This window comes from Candoia aspera, chromosome 6 (assembly GCF_035149785.1).
Source record: "Candoia aspera isolate rCanAsp1 chromosome 6, rCanAsp1.hap2, whole genome shotgun sequence".
NCBI classification, from domain to species: Eukaryota; Metazoa; Chordata; class Lepidosauria; order Squamata; family Boidae; genus Candoia; species Candoia aspera.
Window position 1 is genome coordinate 43,548,729 of NC_086158.1, and position 16,551 is coordinate 43,565,279.

A 16,551-nucleotide genomic window follows, 5' to 3' on the forward strand; every position below is an offset into this window, starting at 1 on the left:
GTCCAGAATAATGTCAACTGATCTTGGGCAGGTGGATGCAATTGTTAGAATTTCTGTTTTGGTTTCAAACAGAGTACCTTTAAAGTTGTGGATTTCTTAATGCATTACTTCAGGTTATTTAACTATGAGAACATTAACGGTATGGACTGAAATTATTCATGGAGTTGTCAGAACAGTAAGTTCTCAGTATGCCTTTATCCCAAACTGTTCACTCAGTAAAGTACCAGTATTTTGATATGCCTATCAAATTTAAAGTGAATAATATTTTAATAACAGAAATACACGCTTACTCAAAGTAAGATGCTGATTTACAGGGTTGTTGAATTCAAGGTGATTATTCCAAGTTAAGTGAAAATATACAATTGCACTCTAAATGTAAGAAGTTTTCATTTTTGCCCTTCTTTCAAAAATTACATTTGTATTTACCATTGCCTTACACTCAATTTCAAAAATCACTTTTCCTCCATAAATGCAGTCTCCTTCTCTCAGACACTAAAACATTGCCTAACGAACTATCCATTTTTATTTATTTCACACACAGACACAAGCAAACTGACTCTTCTAAAGAGCAGAATTTCTCATTTTGGCATTTTCATAAACTATGTCATAGCATGCTAGACAATTTAGGAAGAGGACTTTTCTTTCTGGGCAACAAAAGATCCATAATAGGGGAAATGACTTCCTTTGTTGTGTTTTTAAAAGATCTTCCAGGTCAGTGCTTCTCAATCTCAGCAACTTTAAGATATTGTGGACTTCAGTTCCACACACCTTAAAGTTGCTGAGGTTGAGAAACACTATTCTTGATGGACGGCTCCTTTCATGTTCAACCAAAGCCGTCATGCAACCATTTCACCTTTTCCATTGTAACAAATATTCTGCGCTAAGAAAAAAAATGAAAGAAACAGGGAAAGGATTGAAAGGATTAAAAAGTAGAACGTGGACATCCCAGGCCTTGAAACTCCTTACTCCAGTTTACCACTGAAGTAGTGAGGTGGGATGAAATCTGGAGGCTCCCAAAAGAACTTCACAAAATAGTATCTCCTTATGCTCCATCTATGCAAAATATCAATATCTGATGGACTATTATCAGAAATCATGCTTCCTCATTCATACAAATCACTGGCTTGCAGATATTGAATCTCTACTAATTTCCCCAGTGGTGGACTTCCTCTTCTCTCTTTTTAGCTAACTTTCCAACTGCTGGAATAACTCCTGGTGGCTTTCAAACAGTGCCAGTGCCTTCATTTCCCTGACACGGTCTGAATTTCCAGATTTGTGTTCTTGCTGGCTGTCTGAGATTGCACTCTCATTCCCCCACAATCGCTTTCCCCACAAGAGAGACTGAACATTTTCACTCACCTAGTTTTGCTGTGTAAGTTGTTCCCTCTTTCAGCCCAAATCTTCTACCAACAGCTTTTCACGTGTGGCTGCAAATTCTGTTCACTCTTTAAAGTGATTTAGGGAGCTTACAGTGAAGTTCTGAGGCCTGGACTGAAAAAATCCTTTTCGAGAACAGCAATGACCTTCAGTCAGAGCACCTGTCACCAGACTCTGAGTCTGGAAGCAAGGTTTTACCAAGACACTGTTTACTTTGTTTCCAGAGTCACAGAAGGCTTGATTTAAAGCAACAGGTTTCTTTTATTCATATTTAATGCAAACACAATGCCAAGCATCATTTGTGCTGCTTGAAGGTTTAGTCATCAGGCTTTGTCAAGCCATCGAAATAATGTCTGAGTGAGAACCTAAAGCCACTGTATTAACATGTGAAGATTGCAAAGTGACTGAATCAGAGAGTGAAGTGGTACTGTATATGATGAAGGCGAAGTGTGAGATACAACAGCTACTAAACATAATGAATTTGACTGCTTTTCTAACACAGGCAATCCTCACTTAGCAACTGCCTCATACAGTGATAGTTCGCAGTTACGACAGTGATGAAAAAGTAACTTTGCGACCAATCTTTGCATTTACTACCTTCGCAGGTCTGTAAAGCAAAGGAAAGCTGAAGTAAGATCATAAGCACAGTTGCAGTTTCACTTAGTGACTCTTTGCTTAATGACTGAGTTGCCGGTCCCAGTTGTGGTTGCTAAAAGAGGACTACCTGTACAGCTTTATGGCTACTCCCAATTTTTCTGGGAATTGTTGACATTTATTTTGTAAATATTGACACTGACAGAGCATAAGAATTTCCAGTTCAAGTTTTTAAGACTTACACAACAAGGGGACAAAGGTTCCTGTGCCCTAAAGTCAAGAAGTTAACTGGATATGTCTATCAACTGGGCAAGAGATGAATGGAACTGACAAATTCACTGAATGGAATTTTCTAAAAGAATGGTTGGATTGCTGGGTCACCTTTTCCAATGTATTGAAAATATGTCCACTAAAATAACATATCAGAGCAAAAACTACATGTATGGTCAATTCAGAAATCCATATTGTATCAAAGATGAAAGTTTGCAAGAAAAATCCATTCATAGGAATTTACACTAAGATAGGCTGTGTTATAAATCAAAATACCTTTTTAAAGTTATTGTCCCATTGTCAGTCTATTTCAAGAATTACTTACCAATACTTTATATTCATAACTCACGCTCCAGGGCTTTTTTTAAATTGGGAGCTACTGATGCTTCTTTCATAAGAAGTGACACTACAAATGGAATACAATATTCCAAATGAGTGCTCCATTGTTCAATATGCTGTCATTACATTCTTTTTCAGATTATTTCTGAATCCTTTTATTAGTGCACCCACACATCTAATTTGCATTTTATAACTAAAAAGAATCACTGCAACCACCTTAATTTAAGATTAGCAAAGTAACAAATAAAAATCAATGGATGTTGAAGAGCTTGATTTTGTCCTCACTTGTTGGATTACCTATCGTTCTATCTCCAAATGACTCATTCCTAGTTTATCTCAGTAAAGCAAGTGGAGAGTCAGCCTATAGCAGAAAGCTTTTCATTAGCTTAAAAAGAGTTTAAAGTTAATTACAGCATTTGGCAATTTGCTTTTTTTTTTTACTGAAAAGGTAACTGGTTGATGGGAAAGAGATCAACATACATTGTCCATAGTCCTCCAAAGGAAATCACTCAATACCTATAAACTCTAGTGGCTTATTATCTTTTGTCTACAAGGGGCTGAAATGCATTCAATCTCATTAATGGAGTCCTTGATGCATGCAGTTCTGTTGTAGGAGCTCTTCTCAGATATGTATATATGAATCCACAAATACAGGTATAATCATCTAGTAGCCACCATGGACCATAAATGTGGGACAATCTCACTGAAATCTCAGAGCACAAAATCTGGATAAGCTGCATTAACATAAATTGGAATGCTATTATGTACCTCCATTTTTGTGGACTAAATGGAAAAAAATTCCTATTACACTGGTATCCCAATCTGACATTTTTTAATTTTCTCAGATGGCATGTTCATACATTTTCTCAGGATTCTTTATCTTCTATTACCCTCTACATGTAGTCCTCATTTAGCAACCACAATTGGGACCAGCAACTTGGTCATTAAGTGAAGTGGTCACTAAGTGAAAGAATGACTGTGCTTATGATCTTACTTCAGCTTTCCTTTGCTTTACAGATCTGCGAAGGTCATAAACGTGAGGATTGGTCACAAAGTTACTTTTTCATCACAATTGTAACCACAAACGGACACTAAACTAGGCAGTAGCTAAACAAGGACTACCTGTATTACCTTCTATGTGATGTTGTTGTTGTTTATTCGTTTAGTCACTTCCAACTCTTTGTGACTTCATGGACCAGCCCACGCCAGAGCTTCCTGTCGGTCGTCAACACCCCCAGCTCCCCCAGGGACGAGTCCGTCACCTCTAGAATATCATCCATCCATCTTGCCCTTGGTCGGCCCCTCTTCCTTTTGCCCTCCACTCTCCCTAGCATCAGCATCTTCTCCAGGGTGTCCTGTCTTCTCATTATGTGGCCAAAGTATTTCAGTTTTGCCTTTAATATCATTCCCTCAAGTGAGCAGTCTGGCTTTATTTCCTGGAGGATGGACTGGTTTGATCTTCTTGCAGTCCAAGGCACTCTCAGAATTTTCCTCCAACACCACAGTTCAAAAGCATCGATCTTCCTTCTCTCAGCCTTCCTTATGGTCCAGCTCTTGCAGCCATATGTTACTACAGGGAACACCATTGTTTAACTATGCGGACCTTTGTTGTCAGTGTGATGTCTCTGCTTTTAACTATTTTATCGAGATTTGTCATTGCTCTTCTCCCAAGGATTAAGCGTCTTCTGATTTCCTGACTGCAGTCAGCATCTGCAGTAATCTTTGCACCTAGAAATACAAAGTCTTTCACTGCTTCTACATTTTCTCCCTCTATTTGCCAGTTATCAATCAAGCTGGTTGCCATAATCTTGGTTTTTTTGAGGTTTAGCTGCAAGCCAGCTTTTGCACTTTCTTCTTTCACCTTCATCATAAGGCTCCTCAGTTCCTCTTTGCTTTCAGCCATCAAAGTGGTATCATCTGCATATCTGAGATTGTTAATGTTTCTTCCAGCGATTTTAATGCCAGCCTTTCCTCAAGGCCAGCTTGTCGCATGATGTGTTCTGCGTACAAGTTGAATAGGTAGGGTGAGAGTATTCAGCCCTGCCGTACTCCTTTCCCAATCTTAAACCAGTCCGTTGTTCCGTGGTCTGTTCTTACTGTTGCTACTTGGTCATTATAAAGATTCTTCAGGAGGCATACAAGATGACTTGGTATCCCCATACCACCAAGAACTTGCCACAATTTGTATGGTCCACACAGTCAAAGGCTTTAGAATAGTCAATAAAACAGAAATAGATGTTTTTCTGAAACTCCTGGCTTTTTCCATTATCCAGCGGATATTGGCAATTTGGTCCCTAGTTCCTCTGCCTTTTCTAAACCCAGCTTGTACATCTGGCAATTCTCGCTCCATGAACTGCTGAAGTCTACCTTGCAGGATCTTGAGCATTACCTTACTGGCATGTGAAATGAGTGCCACTGTTCGATAGTTTGAACATTCTTTAGTGTTTCCCTTTTTTGGTATGGGGATATAAGTTGATTTTTTCCAATCTGATGGCCATTCTTGTGTTTTCCAAATTTGCTGGCATATAGCATGCATTACCTTGACAGCATCATCTTGCAAGATTTTGAACAGTTCAGCTGGGATGCCATCATCTCCTGCTGCCTTGTTATTAGCAATGCTTCTTAAGGCCTGTTCAACCTCACTCTTCAGGATGTCTGGCTCTAGCTCACTGACCACGCCGTCAAAGCTATCCCCAATATTGTTATCCTTCCTATACAGGTCTTCTGTATATTCTTGCCACCTTTTCTTGATCTCTTCTTCTTCTGTTAGGTCCTTGCCATCTTTGTTTTTGATCATACCCATTTTGGCCTGGAATTTACCTCCGATGGTTCTAATTTTCTGGAAGAGGTCTCTTGTCCTTCCTATTCTATTGTCTTCTTCCACTTCCATGCATTGCTTGTTTAAAAATAATTCCTTATCTCTTCTGGCTAACCTCTGGAATTTTGCATTTAATTGGGCATATCTCCCCCTATCACTGTTGCCTTTTGCTTTCCTTCTTTCTTGGGCTACTTCTAGTGTCTCAGCAGACAGCCATTTTGCCTTCTTGGTTTTCTCTTTCTTTGGGATGTATTTTGTTGCCGCCTCTTGAACAATGTTGCAGACTTCTGTCCAGAGTTCTTCCGGGACCCTATCTACTAAGTCCAGTCCCTTAAATCTATTCTTCACCTCCACTGCATATCCCTTAGGAATATTAGTGAGCTCATATCTAGCTGATCTGTGGGTCTTCCTTAATCTCTTTAGTCTGATCCTAAATTGTGCAAGAAGTAGTTCGTGATCTGAACTACAGTCAGCTCCAGGTCTTGTTTTTACCGACTGTATAGATGTCCACCACCTTTGGCTGCAAAGGATGTAGTCAATCTGATTTCGGTGTTGTCCATCTGGTGAAGTCCATGTATAAAGCCGTCTCTTAGGTTGTTGGAAGAGAGTGTTTGTTATGCAGAGTGAGTTGTCTTGGCAAAATTCTATCAGCCTATGTCCTGCTTCGTTTTGTTCTCCCAGGCCATGCTTACCTGTAATTCCAGGTGTCATTTGACTGCCCACCTTAGCATTCCAGTCTCCCGTGATGAAAATAACATCCCTTTTAGGCGTGTTGTCCAGTAGGTGCTGCAGATCCTCATAGAACTGCTCTACTTCAGCTTCTTCAGCATCTGTGGTTGGGGCGTATATTTCGATCACTGTGATGTTAGATGGCTTGCCCTGAATTCGAATTGAGATCATTCTATCGTTTTTTGGATTGTATCCAAGCACTGCTTTAGCCACTTTACTATTAATTATGAAGGCTACTCCATTTCTTCTGTGGTCCTCTTGTCCACAGTAGTAGATCTGGTGGTCATCTGACGTGAAGTGGCCCATTCCAGTCCATTGCAGTTCACTGACGCCCAGAATGTCTATCTTTAATCTTGACATCTCACCAATAACCACATCCAATTTGCCCTGGCTCATAGATCTTACATTCCAGCTTCCAATGGTGTGTTGATCCTTAGAACATCGGATTCGCCATTCACCACCAGCACCGTCGGCTGCTAGCCGTCCTTTCGGCTTTGAGCTAGCTGCGACATCATGTCTGGGGCTAGTTGAACTCATCCTCTGTTCCTCAATAGCATTTTGACCATCTTCCAACCTGGGAGTCTCATCTTCCAATGGTATACTGACATATCTCTGGTTGTACTGATCCATTTAGTTTTCACGGCAAGAATACTGGGGTGGGTTGCCATTACCTTCCCCCAGGATCGCATTTAGTCTGACCTCTCTGTCATGACCTTCCCGTCTTGGGTGGCCCTTCACGGTTGAGCTCATGGCATCATTGAGGTGCTCAAGCTCCAGCACCACGACAAGGTAACAATCCTTTGCTGAAGTCTATGTGATGTTAGAACATTATTATTACTATCATTATTTACAGCAACATTAGGGACCATTCATCATCAATGACAACAAGGTTTTATACTAAGGGCATAACATAAACTAATTATACCCGTTAAAAAAGTAAGGAAACAGTTTAAAGGGAGCTAAAGAAGAGCATAACCAATTAAAGCAAATGTTATACAAAGATACAAGAGGATACTTTTTAAAAAAATCATTGGAATAGTTAGTCATGATCAATCATTTTCATTGTCTGATTCAAAATATCCATCACAGATGCATTTTAGAGTTCTTAGTCTCAGTATGATTTAAAATGCCTGGCCTGTTTTCAGAGTTACTTAATCCCAATGGAATTTTTCCTTGTGCATAAAAAATAAAGATGTAGCATTTAACTCAGTTTGGTTCAGATTAGTTCCCATAAAAAATGCATCAACCCATAGTACAAAAGATCAAGATTTATGAGCAGAACAACACATCTGCTTCAAAAGAAATGAGATAACTAGTGGTCACTTCCCACCTTTTCAGTTAATTACATTAAATATGAGTTCAGGCAAACAATGTGACGAATGTGCTTAATTTGTCAATATCTTTTACCTGCATCAGAATTTGGGCATATGCAGGGAAGTTGCTTTGGTCCAGAGTTTTGTGCGTGTTGGCCAGGGCACCCCTAAATTTTGTGTCCAAGTGGTATCTTATAGATAGAAATGGTGCCCTAGCAATAGTAGAGCCTTCTGAATGATAAAATGGTCTCAATGTCCTCTAGATATTGCTCAATTTTCTTTGCTGCATGCCATGCTGATACAGTAAAATGTAACAAAATTCATCAGTGCTTTAACAACATTTTTAAAATTTCTGTCTTATCTCAGTACATTCATGTCAATACTTTGTGTTTGTCTCTTCCCTCCGTCCCTCCCTCCCTCCCTCATATTATGTGAACCCTGGAATAATTTCTCTTTGGAAAATTGGCTGTCTTCCTGCCCCACATTCCCATCTACCTGCCATTCTCTCAAGGTTCTGAAATGCCAAATCCTGGGGCATTTCTGCCACCACACAAAAAAATCTATGACTACCATAGAAGGGAAACTTTGATCCAAGTGGAGGAGCCTCGTTATGCTTTGAATCTAGGCCGATCTGCTCATGCATCAGAATAATAGGGGAAGAAAGATGAGAAGAATGTTCTCAGCAAGAAAACTTCACCATGCATTTTTAGGTGGTGGCAGACACAAAAACAGAGGGCTGGATTGTGTCTTAAGCCTGTCTCCACTGTCGTACTGATTCTATAGGCTGATTTTAGATTGTTCTGCTGGGAGACTATAGATGAAAAATTGTATCACCCTACCCCTCCCCAAGTTTCTTTACTATATTATCCAGCATGTCCTTGGGGAGCCTTGACTAAAATGGTCTCTTTGGCTATGCAGCAACTCTGCTGCTTGTTGGTTTCCACATGATCTTTTCTGCCTAAATCTACTTCTATCCTGCTTGCACAGCCCCTGGCTTTTGGAGGACACGGAGAAGGAGTGAGTCAGGTTAAGCTGTGCCTGGGTACCTAGGACTCAAGGAGGAATTATTTCTGTGTTTTCTTTTCTTTTTCTGTTATTATTTCAATTATTTGTAAACCACCCAGAGTCCCTCCTTGGGAGGGAGATGTGCAGTGATAAAATTTGATTGATAGATAGATAGATAAATAAATGCAATAAAAATAAATTTTAAAAAGGAGGAAAAGTAGGGGAAAGAGAGAATGAAGTGGAATAGGATTATAGAAGCTCCCTACCACCAAAAGATGGGGAAAAGGTAATGGGAAGGACAGGACTTGCTCCCCCATTTAACAATGCAGGGAAAGAATGAGTTTGTCAGGACATATATATCTATGTCTATATCTATATATATACATACACACACACAGAGAAGCACATCCAGCTACATATGGAGACAAAAACACAAAAAGAGACATTTAGCAGGTATGTTGGCCTAGCTGACACCAAATCCACCCAGAGTCCCCCGATGGGAGGAGATGGGCGGGGACAAATTGGACGGACGGACAAATAAATAAATAAATAAATAAATCTGAGAAAGAGAAATCTGGGAAGTGAGTTGACTAAAGCACACACTGAAAGAATGTATGGGTCAGGTGGAGAACAACTGAGAGATTTTTGGGGTGAATTAACTGACACAAAAGAGAACAAAAATGTTTTCTGTTGGAATAGACAATATGTGATGGTTGCCTTATCCCCAAAGAGACACGGACTCACTTAGTTAGGTCTAAGGATTTCCGGTTTATTGGGGACAGAATGCATACACTGAAAAAGACAGGAATGGGTACGTGGTGTGCAAGGTAGCTGGTAAATACCTGCGGTGCAGACCTGGCCCTTCTCCACCCCCCATTGTCTCAAAGTCCTGATCTGGAGTCTTGATGGGCGATCAGGGTGCGATTCCGGAGTCTTGATGGGCGATCAGGAGGATTAGCGCTGGTCGCCTCTGTCCTCTTCCCGTGTCCGGTGCAGGTGTGTCCCCCGGGGTAATGTAGAGGTGTCAGGGAGATAGGGTGATGGCTTCTTGGGTCAGGGCAAAGGTATAGCTCCTTTGTCTTTTATTGGTGTCTGGTTTTTAGTGCTTAAAGGATTATCACTAATTCCTTCCTCTTTCCTTCCCTTCTCCGGAAAGGCATGTTCCCCGTTGTGATGCATGTATGCATTGCAACGGGGGACATGACACAATAAGGTGTTACAATAATAGTTCAGGTTACAGTTTGCACCTCTGCTTGTAATTTCTTGGGGAATTTACCTTTGTCTTTGTGGTCTTCCAGATGCTGTTTAGTGATGCCATAAACAAATGACCAAAAATGATATTAACAATGGAGATGGCAGAAGACATACAAGATTAAGGTAACAGTGACTTGTTCGAAGTCTCTTGGAAAGCTTCAAAGTAGAGTGACTGTGTTTGCATGACACACCCAAGATTACCTAATATGTTCACATGACATACTGAAACATTAACTATTTGGTCATGACTGTCATGAGTGCCGTTGAGCTGAAGTCATCAGCGCAATGGCACACATGACAATAGCAAGGAAACAGGAGAAGGGGCTCAAGATAAGTAGCCATCAACTCACAACGACTAACGGCCAACAAACAATAACTAAACGGATCACGGAGCACACCCAAGCCATCAGCGCCAATACAACGGAGATCGCCCAGCTGACAGCAATCACCGGATGAATAGAAAACCCGATGATGGGCGATCCCGGAACGCCAGCGGGGCCTCACAACCCCTCACCCACCGGCAGGGCAACGTATTGGACAAAGGGGGGTGACGTGACCGCGAGTGAGGGGGCGCTGACCGGCGCGGGGTATTTAAACCCCGCACCGGCGCGCTCCTGTCACTCTCAGCTTTTTTCTTCCGACGCTGTAACTGCGCTGTGAATAAACCAGAGCCTGATCCATCGAACCAGTGTCTGAGCATTATTCAGAGGCAGGCAGCGCATGACAATGACATGCTAAGCTAAAATTGCAGTTCACTATTTTGTGCAAATAAACCTGTGGGTGTTCAAGCTTGGCATTCTGTCTGTTGCAAGATTCTGTGATGTTTTTATACCACCGTAATTCAGTTCATTGAGGTTTGCAGAGGAGAACTTGTGTGTTTTTTAAAAAAAATGTTCACCAACATACTATAGCAGACAGCCTTTTCACCTTCTTTGGGATATTTTTGTTTGCTTCATCTTTAATGAAACAAAATTCAGCCCAGAATTCTTCAGAAACTCTGTTTACCAAATCTAATCCACTAAAGTATTATCTACTTTCACTGCATTATTATGAGTAATATTGCTGAGATTGTATCATGTTGTTATTTTGTATCAGATTTATTTTAGCTGATTGAATAGAGCTTCTTTATCTCTGCTTGCTAAGTACCCAGTCAATCAGATTTCAGTGTTGTCCATCCAATGATGTCCACATGCACAATTACCTTTTTGGTTGTTGGGAGACAGTTTTTGCTAGAAACAGTGAATATTCTTGGAAGAACTCTAGTATGTGTCTCCTGCTTAATTTTCTACACCAAAGACAAAATATTCCCAATATTCCAAATGCTGCCTACTTCCAAATTTAGTATTTCAATCATCTATAATAGACGTATCATCTTTTTTGGTGTTCTGTTGACCAGGTACTGTGAATTGTCATAGAACTGTTCTGCTTCTTCTTCCTCTAGTTTTGAGGTTGGGGCATAGACATAGTTCATTGTGATACTGTAAGAGAATTTCATCTGGCGGGGTCCAGGAAGCGGGCCTTCTCCGCAGTAGCTCCCGCCCTGTGGAGCATGCTGCCCCCGGAGGTGAGATTGGCCCCATCACTCCTGGCCTTTTGGCGGAGTCTGAAGACCTGGTTCTGCCGCCTCGCTTGGGGTGGAGAGGGGAATAGATCTACATGGGGATGGCTGTTATAGACCACTCCTCCCACACTTGGACTGTTTTAGATTCTTCACCACTTGGATTCTTTATTTTTACCTCTATTTGTATTATCTATTACTGTATTTTATTTTGTGTATTTATGGTTATGGTTTTTAATCAATTGTTGTAAGCCGCCCAGAGTCCCCCGATGGGAGGAGATGGGCAGGGATAAATTAGATAGATAGATAGATAGATAGATAGATAGATAGATAGATAGATAGATAGATAAAAAAATAAAATAAAATAAAATAAAATAAAATAAAATAAAATAAAATAAAATAAAATAAAATAAAATAAAATGCTGATTACCTTGTCTTGAACTCAAACTGAAATCATTCTATCATTTGAAGAATTGTATTTGAGCACCCCTTTTTGTTAATAATGGTGGCTGTTTCATTTCTTCTGTGAAGAAAGCTGTTTCATTTCTCCATTTCTTCAGTTTTCTTCTCTGCAGTAGAAGCTTTGATGTTACTCTGATGAAAAGTGAAAGTCTATTTCAGTCCACTGATTGTCAGAATATCAATGCTCATTCTTGACATTTCTGCTATGACAACATTAAGTCTGTGTTAGTTCATGGTTCTGATGTTCCATGTACCAAAAGTATATGTATCTTTGCAGCATCATTTTAATTTTTTTTAATGTTTTGCCTTTCATCAACAACTAGACGTCATTACAGTTTTAATCCTGCCACTGCATAAGCAGCAGTGTAATTCATACTTCCTCTCTAGTTTTATTCAGTAGTTCATTAGATACCTTATAACTTCTAACTTGAGAAGTTCATCTTCTAGTATTATGTTGACATTGTCCTAGTTATGAACACTGGAGTGTTACCATTTCCATCAATATCAGCAGATTATAGACAAAGAATCAGACTAAATATGACACTGGAGAAGGAAACTCAGAAATTCAATTATAATAAAAATAAATTAAATCCAAATAAACCAGAACTAGCTTCCTGTCCTTCAACCAAAGCTATACTGCAAATGTTGAAAGTCCAGAATTACCTTACCACTAATCAGCTAAGCTGGGTGAGAAATTACTCATACCCTCCTTTGCTAAATTAATTTTGGTAGTTTTCCATATATGGGCAAAGACCAGAATGCCCTCTTGTGGTCAACTCATTATTGCCAAGGCCTGCATATACCGTAAATGCACAATGGCTGTTTAAATACTAGTAAAGTCTTCTCTTACCTATTAATGTTGAGATTAATTTAATCTTATGTTAAAATAGAATGCCACTATGAATCTTAAAGTATCTATTTCATATATATCTGTTTAATTATATCTAGGTACTTGTCTTTTATTAAAATTAATGATAGCTGTAGCACATACCTATTTCAGAATCAGCTTGATTAATTTTGTGTATTATTTTATTTATTTATATTTCAAATTTCCATCACCGCCCATCTCCCCCGAAAAGGGGACTCTGGGAGGTTTACAATCAAAATTAAAAACACATAAATTACAATATAAATACTCTATAAAAATAAAATAAATATAGACAAAAAAATATAAAATCCAGCAGTGTAGATCTTGTTTGTTGGGGAGAGATCTATAATAGCCACACCCAAGATGAACTGGTGCCTCTCCCACCCCAAGCGAGGTGGCAGAACCAGGTTTTTAGGTTCTTCTGGAAGTCTGGGAGCGAATGGGCCTGTCTCAGCTCCGGGGGAAGAATGTTCCAGAGGGAGGGTGCCACTGCAGAGAAGGCCCGTCTCCTGGACCCCGCCAGGTGCAATTCCTTTACCGGTGGGGTTCGTAGCATGCCCTCTCTGCATGACTGGGTGGGATGGGTCGATGTTATGGGGATGAGGCGGTCCCTCAGGTAACCTGGCCCCATGCCATGTAGGGCTTTAAAGGTGATAACCAACACCTTGAATTGGACCTGGAAGCAAACTGGTACCCAGTGCAGCTCGTGCAACAGTGGTGTCACATGTGCCGATCTTGGGGCACCAATAACTGCTCGTGTGGCTGCATTCTGGACCATTTGAAGCTTTTTCTTGGAGTAACACATTCTTAGACAGCCTGTTTGGTATAATGGTTAAAAGCAGTGGGCTAAAAACCAGGAGAGTTCTGGTCCTGCCTTAGCCACAAAGCCAGATGGGTGACTTCGGGCCAATCACTCTCCTTTAGCCCTAGGAAAAAGGCAAAGGCAAACCACTTCTGAAAAATGTTGCCGAGAAAACTGCATGGACTTGTCTATGAAGTCATGAGGACTCAAGACTGACTCAAAGGCACACACACACAAGCAAACACAGACAAAAGCAAAACAAAACAAAACAAAACACACACACACCCCATATACATACCTGGTCCTTAGTTCTTACATAGGTTTATCAGATCTGGGCTGCAAAAATATAAATGACCACAAAAAGGCAGGAAACAAATACAGAAAGCAAACTTTCTGTTGACATTTTGTGACCATCTAGATTTCTGCAGCCCAGATCAGATAGCCTTATCTTAAAGATAACATCAAGAGTATTTTTAATCTGTTAGCATACTAATAGTCACTCAACTAGCTGTTTTATGTGCATTGTACAGACCTACATCAGATGTGGGATTCAGATATTTCAATAATTTAATTTAATGTAAATGAATATTTATAGCAAATACATGTTCTAGTCCAGTGTTTTTCAAACTTGGCAACTTCAGGATGTGTGGACGTCAACTCCCAGAATTCCCTAGCCAGCATGCCGGCTGGGGAATTCTGGGAGCTGAAGTCCACACTTCTTAAAGTTGCCAAGTTTGAAAAACACTGTTCTAGTCATTTGCTCAATAGCAAACTCACACTGTATATTGAATTGTTTACCTCAGCTCTCTTCTCTGTCACCTAAATATGGCCTTATTCTTTCAAGTCAGTTAAAATAAAATATGACCTTGTGTTATGATGAATTATAAACTAGGAATGCATATTTAAATTCATAAGTGCATGTATGCAAAATTAGGAATAGGGACTATAATTTAAATAGAATTACATCTGATCAAGGTGCAGAAGACTGACCAGAGCAGGTGGCCTCTGAAGCCTATTTCAGCTTCGTATTTCAATATACATGAAGAAAGGGTTTATCTTTTCAATGGAGATTAATTAACCAACATTAAAAAAAACCAATTGGCAAGTTGTATGTATATGAATTGTCTGAAATATAGAATGAAGCTTTTCACATTGTCTTGTTTAGAAAAAAAAGGCTTAATTGTTGCATTTCTGCCTACTATAAAACTTCCTTTAAAAGAATTTTATTAGATTTAAGACAAAGATAAAAACTACAAAAAACAAAAAACTACAAAAAGAAAAAACTAAAACTAAAAAAGTGTGAAAAACACAAGAGAATTTTTTTTAAAAGATTACAAGAAGAGGTGACTTCTGATTTTTAACATCAAGGATATACAACAAATTTTCCATAATCAATCCCTTACTCTATATTAAACCAAAATCACATTATTTCTGTAAATCATTCCATTGGCATATTATAAAAATCACTAAATACAGTTGCTCCATCCCCTTATATTAAAAGAAAAAGAAGAAATATATACATACATATATACATACATACATACATACATATATATACCTCCTAATCAACTTCCCCCCCAAAGATAACAATTATTTAATTATTTCCTTCCTACTAATATTCCATACCTTTCTGTCTACTATGATAAGAATCAAACTAAATAGCATATAAATTGTCTGCCATTATGATTAATAATACAACAATTATAATAATCCTAATCATATTAAGCATAAAACCAAGCATTTATTATTTTACCTTATTAATCTTAATCCAAATAATTAAAGATGAATGAAGTCAAACAACCCCTAGAAGCAATCCAGATAAATATTCTTAAACCCTTACCCCACTTCAAAATAAACCAAAGCATCTGCTGAGCTTGCCGATTGGAAGGTCGGTGGTTCGAATCCGCGTGACGGGGTGAGCTCCCATTGCTAGTCCCAGCTCCTGCCAACCTAGCAGTTCGAAAACATGCAAATGTGAGTAGATTAATAGGTACCGCTTCGGCGGGCAGGTAACGGCATTCCATTTAGTCATGCCGGCCACATGACCACGGAAGTGTCTATGGACAAACGCTGGCTCTTTGGCTTGGAAACGGAGATGAGCACCGCCCCCTAGAGTCGGACACAACTGGACTTAACGTCAAGGGAAACCTTTACCTTTACCTACAATATACACAGAGCTTTTTTCATAAAGAAATCAAACAGCCTAACTGGCCCCCTTAAAAAATCCGACTTCTCAACAGAAAGCCTCCGATACATAATAACCTCTTCTTTTCCATAACATTCCATCAGAAAATCAATTTCACTAATGGCTTGCAACTCAGTCTGTCCCTTTAATTTCTTCAACTCGACTATCCACTCTTCATCTACCATTTCAACTGAAGCCCTGATCTCGCTGTTAGAAGAAACATTTCTATCATTGTTAAGCTCTTCAATTTCTTCCATGACATCCCCAATCATATTACACATTTTAAACCTCATATTTTCCACAATGTCCTGAATGCCTTGCATAAAAACTTGACAGGAATCAAAAAGAATCTTTTTAAGGTCTCGGTGGAAATCCAAAAAAGTCTGATTGAAATCCTCCATGTCTCATGCAGTAGATTATGGCGCCCCCTAGGTACTTAACCAGCACAAGTGAGAGATAATAGAAAAATTCTAAGACATGTTTATACAAGTGAAAGTATGATAACAGGCAGTTCCCCAGGGAAAGTAGCAGCAGAAAGCTGAAAGTTCAGAAAAGCAGATTCAGTGTGTAGGAAAATGCTACAATCTTCAAATTTACTACAAAAATAATAACAGGGAGATGATTACATACTCTCAACCTTCCTTAATATTTGGATGGAAAGCAAAATCCAATACTTAAAAGAGTTTTTAAAAAAGAAATTAATCACAAAAATAACAATAAGCACCAAGAGAACACATTTCTTCTTGCTGTAGAAAGCCTCTCATATGGTACACATTTGTTGTTTATTCGTTTAGTCGCTTCTGACTCTTCGTGACTTCATGGACCAGCCCACGCCAGAGCTTCCTGTCGGTCATCAACATCCCCAGCTCCCCCAGGGACGAGTCCGTCACCTCTAGAATATCATCCATCCATCTTGCCCTTGGTCGGCCCCTCTTCCTTTTGCCTTCCACTCTCCCTAGCATCAGCATCTTAACAGA

At 39.5% G+C, this 16,551-nt stretch overlaps 1 protein-coding gene across 2 annotated transcripts in view; it reads right to left on the reverse strand.

Moving 5' to 3' along the window:
- NGEF (neuronal guanine nucleotide exchange factor) overlaps positions 1–1,529 on the reverse strand; it is a 68,883-nt gene extending 67,354 nt beyond the window's left edge. For both annotated transcript variants that reach the window (XM_063306892.1, XM_063306891.1), the window contains exon 1: positions 1,360–1,529. The gene's annotated coding sequence lies outside the window, so the exon portion shown is untranslated. The remainder of the gene's footprint in view (positions 1–1,359) is intronic.
- Positions 1,530–16,551: the final 15,022 nt, after the last annotated feature.